The sequence below is a fragment of the Cricetulus griseus genome, chromosome 4 (assembly GCF_003668045.3).
Source record: "Cricetulus griseus strain 17A/GY chromosome 4, alternate assembly CriGri-PICRH-1.0, whole genome shotgun sequence".
Classification (NCBI taxonomy): Eukaryota; Metazoa; Chordata; class Mammalia; order Rodentia; family Cricetidae; genus Cricetulus; species Cricetulus griseus.
Genome location: NC_048597.1, coordinates 120,404,768 through 120,411,625, shown reverse-complemented (window position 1 = coordinate 120,411,625; position 6,858 = coordinate 120,404,768).

The window sequence follows — 6,858 nt, the reverse complement described above, 5'->3', positions numbered from 1 at the left end:
TAGGAGGAGTGAAAATGAGTATGTATCCAATGACAAGGTACCTTCGCTATGCCCTGCAACACAAGTTCATTATTAAAAGTGATCATATATGCTCACCACATTTATAAATATTCTTATGAATATGACACCTGCTTTAAGAAAGATTTAATTAAATCCCCAAATCAAATCAGACCTTCCTAGCTTATTCTCATAAAATACCTTATGATTTTTCTTCTCAGAAATTACCACATTTTATAATTGCATAATGATATGATTGCATGATTGATATCTATATTAAACTCTAACTTGCATTGGTAATTATTGAGTTTATTTTGAGAACCTTAAAGAAAGAGTGCTGGTGATTTTTCACCTTTAAAAACTCCCTCCACTTAACACTACTGCAATGGCAGCACATTTCTATTTTTTTCTTATTACATCTAATTGTTTGTGTGTGTGTGTGTGTACAAACATAACATATGGTTCACATGTAAAAGTTAAAGGATGCTTTGGGAAAACTGGCTTTCTCCTTCTACCATGAGAGTCCAAGGGTTTGGCTCTTCACTTTGATAGCAATTCCTTTCACCCAATGAGCTATCTCTCTTTGGAACCATAATGTTAATCAGTCTTCATATCAGGTTTGAAGAACACAAATATTCAAGCCTTTGGAATAAATAAGAAGAATGAGGGAGTAAATTAATACAAAAATATAAACTCAACACAGTTTAAAAGATTAGCATTACATGAGTAGAAAGAATGGAGCAAGGTTCAGTTTTCCCCACTGTACTAAGTCCTTGCAAGAAAGTATGTCCAAAAATCCAGCAAATTTGATGCAAATACTTCTAGGTTATTTGAGGCTCAATGTGTCTAAAACGGGGAAAAATATGAACTGTAAAGAAAGAAAATAATCACAAAAGAAGAGAAATGGGTACTCTTCAAAATTTGTGGCTAACTACTCCTTCCTACTGCAACACAAGCCTTATCATATGTGGCTCTAAGAGTGTGAGAACATGGTAGCTCACCAGAGAATAAGTAGACCCTCCTGAAAATGGGCAGCTAAGTAAAAGACAAGTGCTGAGAACAAAGAAGAACAATGATGGAAAACTGGTGTCTATACTTCATGAAGAGTCCTAGTTTTTAGATTCTAATAGATTTTAATTATTAAGTAAATAAAGTTTTAAGGGATCTCTTAGTCTATTAATCTTGTAATATCTTAAATTTTTAAATTTTCTTCAATGATTAATCTTCTCTATCTGGTTTTGAAACTCTCACCTGTCAAGTAAGTGCCACTTCTCAGGTAGAGTATTAGCTTGAGGAATAGGCTTTATGGAAATGTCTGATAAATAATGAGAGGTGCATGTTTCCTCAAGAAAAAATTAAAATTAAAAAAATGGACTAAAGGATAAGATGATGAGAACTGAAATACACACCACTGCTTAGCAAATAGAAAATGTGCTATTGAAAGGCACAGTCTACCAAAACTTGCCCAAGGGGTGTAATAAAAACAAAACAACAAAATAAAACAGTGTGTTACAAATATAAATTATGGTGAGAAGGTTAGGAAGAAAGAAAAAAATGGTCAAAACACCAAGAGTTTTTGAGGCAGGAGAGTATTCTATGGGAAGCCTTAATGGTAGATATTAATACATGCAATTATATGCTGGTCCAACAAATAAAATGTCTATAAAATTCCAGTGTGAACCCCAATTTTAACAGTGGACAGTGAGAGGCAATTGTGTGTTGAGAAGAATTGATAAATTGTTTTATAAAGTATCAGACTGGAGTAGAATTGTATATGTGGGAGACTTCAGTGAGTAGAAACAATGACTACCTGATTTCTCTGTACTTTAATTTCAAATTTTATGTGCATCTAAAGGTACATTTAAATTTTCATGTAAGTTGAAGGGTTGGCTTAGCACTTCAGAGATCCAAGTACGATTTGTCCCCAGCACTCACATTGGGTGGCTCAGAACAACTTGGACCTCCAGATCCAGAGGATTGGATGACTTTTTTCTGGTATCCACATACCACAAAGACACACAGTCTCTCTCTCTCTCTCTCTCTCTCTCTCTCTCTCTCTCTCTCTCTCTCTCTCTCACACACACACACACACACACACACACATACACACACACACACACACAGAGAGAGAGAGAGAGAGAGAGAGAGAGAGAGCATAAAAATAAAAATATAAAAATAAATTAAAAATATGAAACAAAAGACTAAAGAAATGACTCTACTCAAGCAAGTTTGTTGGTTCAGTAAGTTAGTTTGGTTTCTACAGGGACATGGGTGACTTAAAACTTACCCCTGCATAAGTTAAGTCAAAGCACTGGGCCACTGGGGACATGTTGTCTGAACTTGAGACATTTTCCTGGTAAAGTCTCCTTTCCCTTGCAGTTATTTACTGTTCTTATGGATATGTATGGGGGCCTCAAATTTCTGAGCTTCTGAAATTTCCAAGTCCTCTCAGTTTTATGAGTTTTTTTGGGGGAGGGTGGACGTTCAAGACAGGGTTTCTCTGTATTGCTTTGGATGCTGTCCTGGAACTCTCTCTGTAGGTCAGGTTGGCCTTTTCCTCCCAATACACTAAACCTGATATAAGAGAAAATGGGGGATAGTCTTGAACGCATTGGTGAAGAAGACAACTTCCTGAATAAAATACTAATAGTATTAATAATTGTGATCTCACGAAACTGAAAAGCTTCTATAAGGCAAAGGACAACTTCAGTAGGATGAAATGACAGTGTGGAGAATGGGAAAAAAATTCACCAACTCCACATCCAATAGAAGGCTGATATCCAAAATATTTAAAGAACTCAATAAACTAGACATCTATAAACCAATCAATCCAATTAAACAAAATGGGGTACAGATCTAAACAGACAATTCTCAACAGAGTAATCCCAAATGGCTGAGAAACATTTAAAGAAATGTCTAACATCCTTAGCCAACAGGGAAATGCAAATCAAAACTACTTTGAAATTGTGTCTCTCACCAGTCAGAATGGCTAAGGTCAATGACACAAACGAGAGCTCATGTGGGGCAAAGCAACTATTCTCCATTGTGGGTGGGGGATTCCAAACTTGTACAGCCATTATGGAAATCATATAGCATATGGCAGTTCCTTAGGAAGTTGGGAATCATTGCACTACAAGAACCAGGTATACCACTCTTGGAAATATACCAAAAGGACACGCCATCCCACCACAAGCACACTTAACTATGTTAATAGAGGCAGCTCTACTCTTATTCCCTAACACTCACAGGGGGGAGAATCTGAAATATATTGTTGCTCATTTGTTCTCAGTTGTACTTTTCCCCTCAATGGCATCACTTTTGCCTGGAAAATAAGAACAAACATTTACTAACAGAGATAGAACATCAAAGACAGAGTAAAAAATGATTCCATACAATGATAGCTTAATGAAGGTCATGTGTCATCTATATGTTATATTCTAGTTCTGATACTTATTATCTACCTTGCTTTTCCATTACTTAAATGCACACACACACTATCTATATGCATATATTAATATATATTATATTTGTATGGATACATTGGGACTTAGTGCTATTCATGCATGAAAAGCTTTATGAGAGGAGAAGGAGTTTCTCAGACCCACCTGTACCCATTGTGAGACCCACTGGAGTATTGGAACTTCTTGCACTCACCAAAAGAGAACCTTGGACCCATAGCCACCAGGAGAGGAAGAGACCTTACCTGCACCCACCAGGAGAAGGGATTGGAAGATGACAATATTAAAAATACGTTCACAACAGAAATGTGATGCTACAACACATTCAACAACAACCAATATGATGCCAACAGAGTGTAGGGACTCTATACCAGCAAGTCCTGAAGATCCCAACACAGATGAAGGAGAAGAGAATGACCTTAAAAACATCTTCATAAAAATGATAGAGGCACTCAAAAAGGATATGAGAAAATCCCTTAAAGAAATGGAAGAAAAAAACCCAAAATGCAAGAAATCAACAAGTCTCTTAAAGAAAACAAGGAAAGCCAAGAAAAAACAAACACATGAAGACAATTTAAACAGTTTGAGACCTGAAAACTGAAATAAAGACAATAAAGAAAATACAAACTGAGGGAATGCTGGAAATAGAAAAGCTGGGTAAATGATCAGGAACTACAGATGGAAGCATAATAAACAGAATACAAAAGATGGAAGACAGAATCTCAGGTGTTCAAGATACACGGGGAAAAACAGATTCATTGACCAAAGAAAATCTTAAGTCCAACAAATTCCTAACACAAAATATCCAGGAAATAAGGGACACTGTGAAAAGGCCAAACCTAAGAATAATAGCTATAGAAGATGGTGAAGAAACCCAACTCAAAGGTGCAGAAAACATATTTGACAAAATCATAGAAGAAAACTTTCCAAACCTAAGAAAGACATGCCAATGAAAGCACAAGAAGCTTACAGAGCACCAAATAGAGGGGACCACAAAAAAGTCCACTTGCCACATAAGAATCAAAACACAAAACATACAGAATATAGAGAAAATATTAAGAGAAGCAAAGGAAAAATGTCAAGTAACACATACAGGTAACTATATCAGAATTACACCTGACTTCTCCATGGAAACTCTGAAATAGAGAAGGTCCTGGATAGATATGTACAAACACTGAAAGACCACAGATGGGAGCCCACACAACTATAACCAGCAAACCCTCAATCACTATAGATGGAGAAAACTAGATATTCCATGACAAAACCAGATTTGCACAATATGTATCCAGAAATCAAGCCTTACAGAAAGTTCTGGAAGGAAAACTCTAAAGCAAGGAAGTTAACTACACTCACAAAAACATAGACAATAGAAAATCCCACTTTACTCAAAGCCAAAAAAAGGGGGACAATTCACACACACAATACCACCATCAAAAACAAATCCAAAATGAAAAGGAATCAACAATCAATGGTCGTTAACATCTATCAATATTAATGGTCTTAACCGTAAAAAGACATAGGCTAGCAGAATCGATTCGAAGACAGAATCCAACCTTTTTCTGCATACAAGAAACACACATCAACATCAAAGACAGATGTTACCTCAGAGTTAAGGGTTGGGAAATTTTTTCCAATCAAATGGCCTGAAGAAGCAAACTGACATAGCTATCCTAATATCTAATAAATTAGAGTTCAAACTAAAATTAATCAAAAGAGATGAAGAAGGTTATTTCATACTCATCACAGGAAAAATCCATCAAGATGAAGTCTCAATTCTGAACATTTATGTCCTAAGTACAAAGGTACCCACATTCATAAAAGAAATATTAAAACTCAAATCACACATTAAACCCCACAGACTTATAGTGGGAGACTTCAAGACTCCACTTTCACCACTAGACAGAAACACCAGACAGAAACTTAACAAAGAAACTAAAGAACTAACAGAAGTTGTGACCCAGTTTGGGTTTAACAGACAGCTATAGAACATTCCATCCAAACACAAAAGAAAATACCTTCTTCTCAGCACCACATGGAACCTTCTCTAAAACAGACCACTTACTTGGCAACATAGCAAACCTCAACATATACAAAATAATTGGAATACCCACTTGTTTCTTATCAGACCATCATGCTTTAAAGTTAGAATTCAACAATATCACAAATTGCAGAAAACCTACAAACTCAAGGAAATTGAACAATGTACAATTACATCATTCCTGAGCAAAGGAATAAAGAAAGAAATAAAAGACTTCCTAGAATCCAAAGAAAATGACAACACAACATACCCAAACTTATGGGACACTCTGAGAGCAGTAATGCTAAGAGTAAAGTTCATAGCACTAAATGCCCACATGAAGAAACTGGAGAACAGTCACACTAGAGAATTAATGGCACACCTGAAAACTCTAGAACAAAAAGAAGCAAACTCATTACAGAAGAGTAGATGCCAGGAAATAATGAAATTGAGAGCAGAAATCAATAAAGTAGAAACAAAGAAAACAACTCAAAGAAAGTACAAAGAGTTGTTTCTTCTTTGAGAATATCAATAAGATAGACAAACCTTTATCCAAACTAACCAAAATGCAGAGAGACAACTTGCAAATTAACAAAATCAGGAATAAAAAGAGGGGCATAGCAATGGACATTGAGGAAATCCAGTTAATCTTCAGGTCATAGTTTGAAAACCTGTACTCCACAAATAGATATCACTTACCAAAATTAAATCAAGAACAGACAAGTAATTTAAACAGACCTAAAACCCCTAATATGACAGAAGCAGTTATCAGAATCTACCAACCAAAAAAAGCACAGGGCCAGATGGTTTCAGTGCAGAATTCTACCAGAAATTCAAAGAAGAGCTAATAGCAATACTCCTCAAATTGTTCCACACATTAGAAGCAGAAGGTTTAAAGCCACACTCTTTTTTATGAGGCTACAATCCCCTTGGGAACCGAGCCACACAAAGACACATCTAAGAAGTAGAACTACAGACCAATATCCATGATGAACATTTCTGCAAAAATACTCAATAAAATACTGGCAAATCGAATCCAAGAACACATCAGAAAAATCATCCATCATGATCAAGTAGGCTTCATCCCAGGGATGCAGGGATGGTTCAACATATGAAATCTATCACTGTAATCCACCATATAAAGAACCTGAAGAAGAAAAACCACATGATCATCTCACTAGATGATGAAAATGCCTTTAACAAAATCCAAAATCCCTTCATGATAAAGTTCTTGGAGTGATTAGGGCTAACAGGACATACCTAAACATAATAAAAGCAATATGCAGTAAACCAACAGCCAACATCAAATTAAAAGGAAAGAAACTCAACACAATTCCTCTAAAATCCAGGACAAGACAAGGCTGTCCACTCTCTCCATATCTCCTC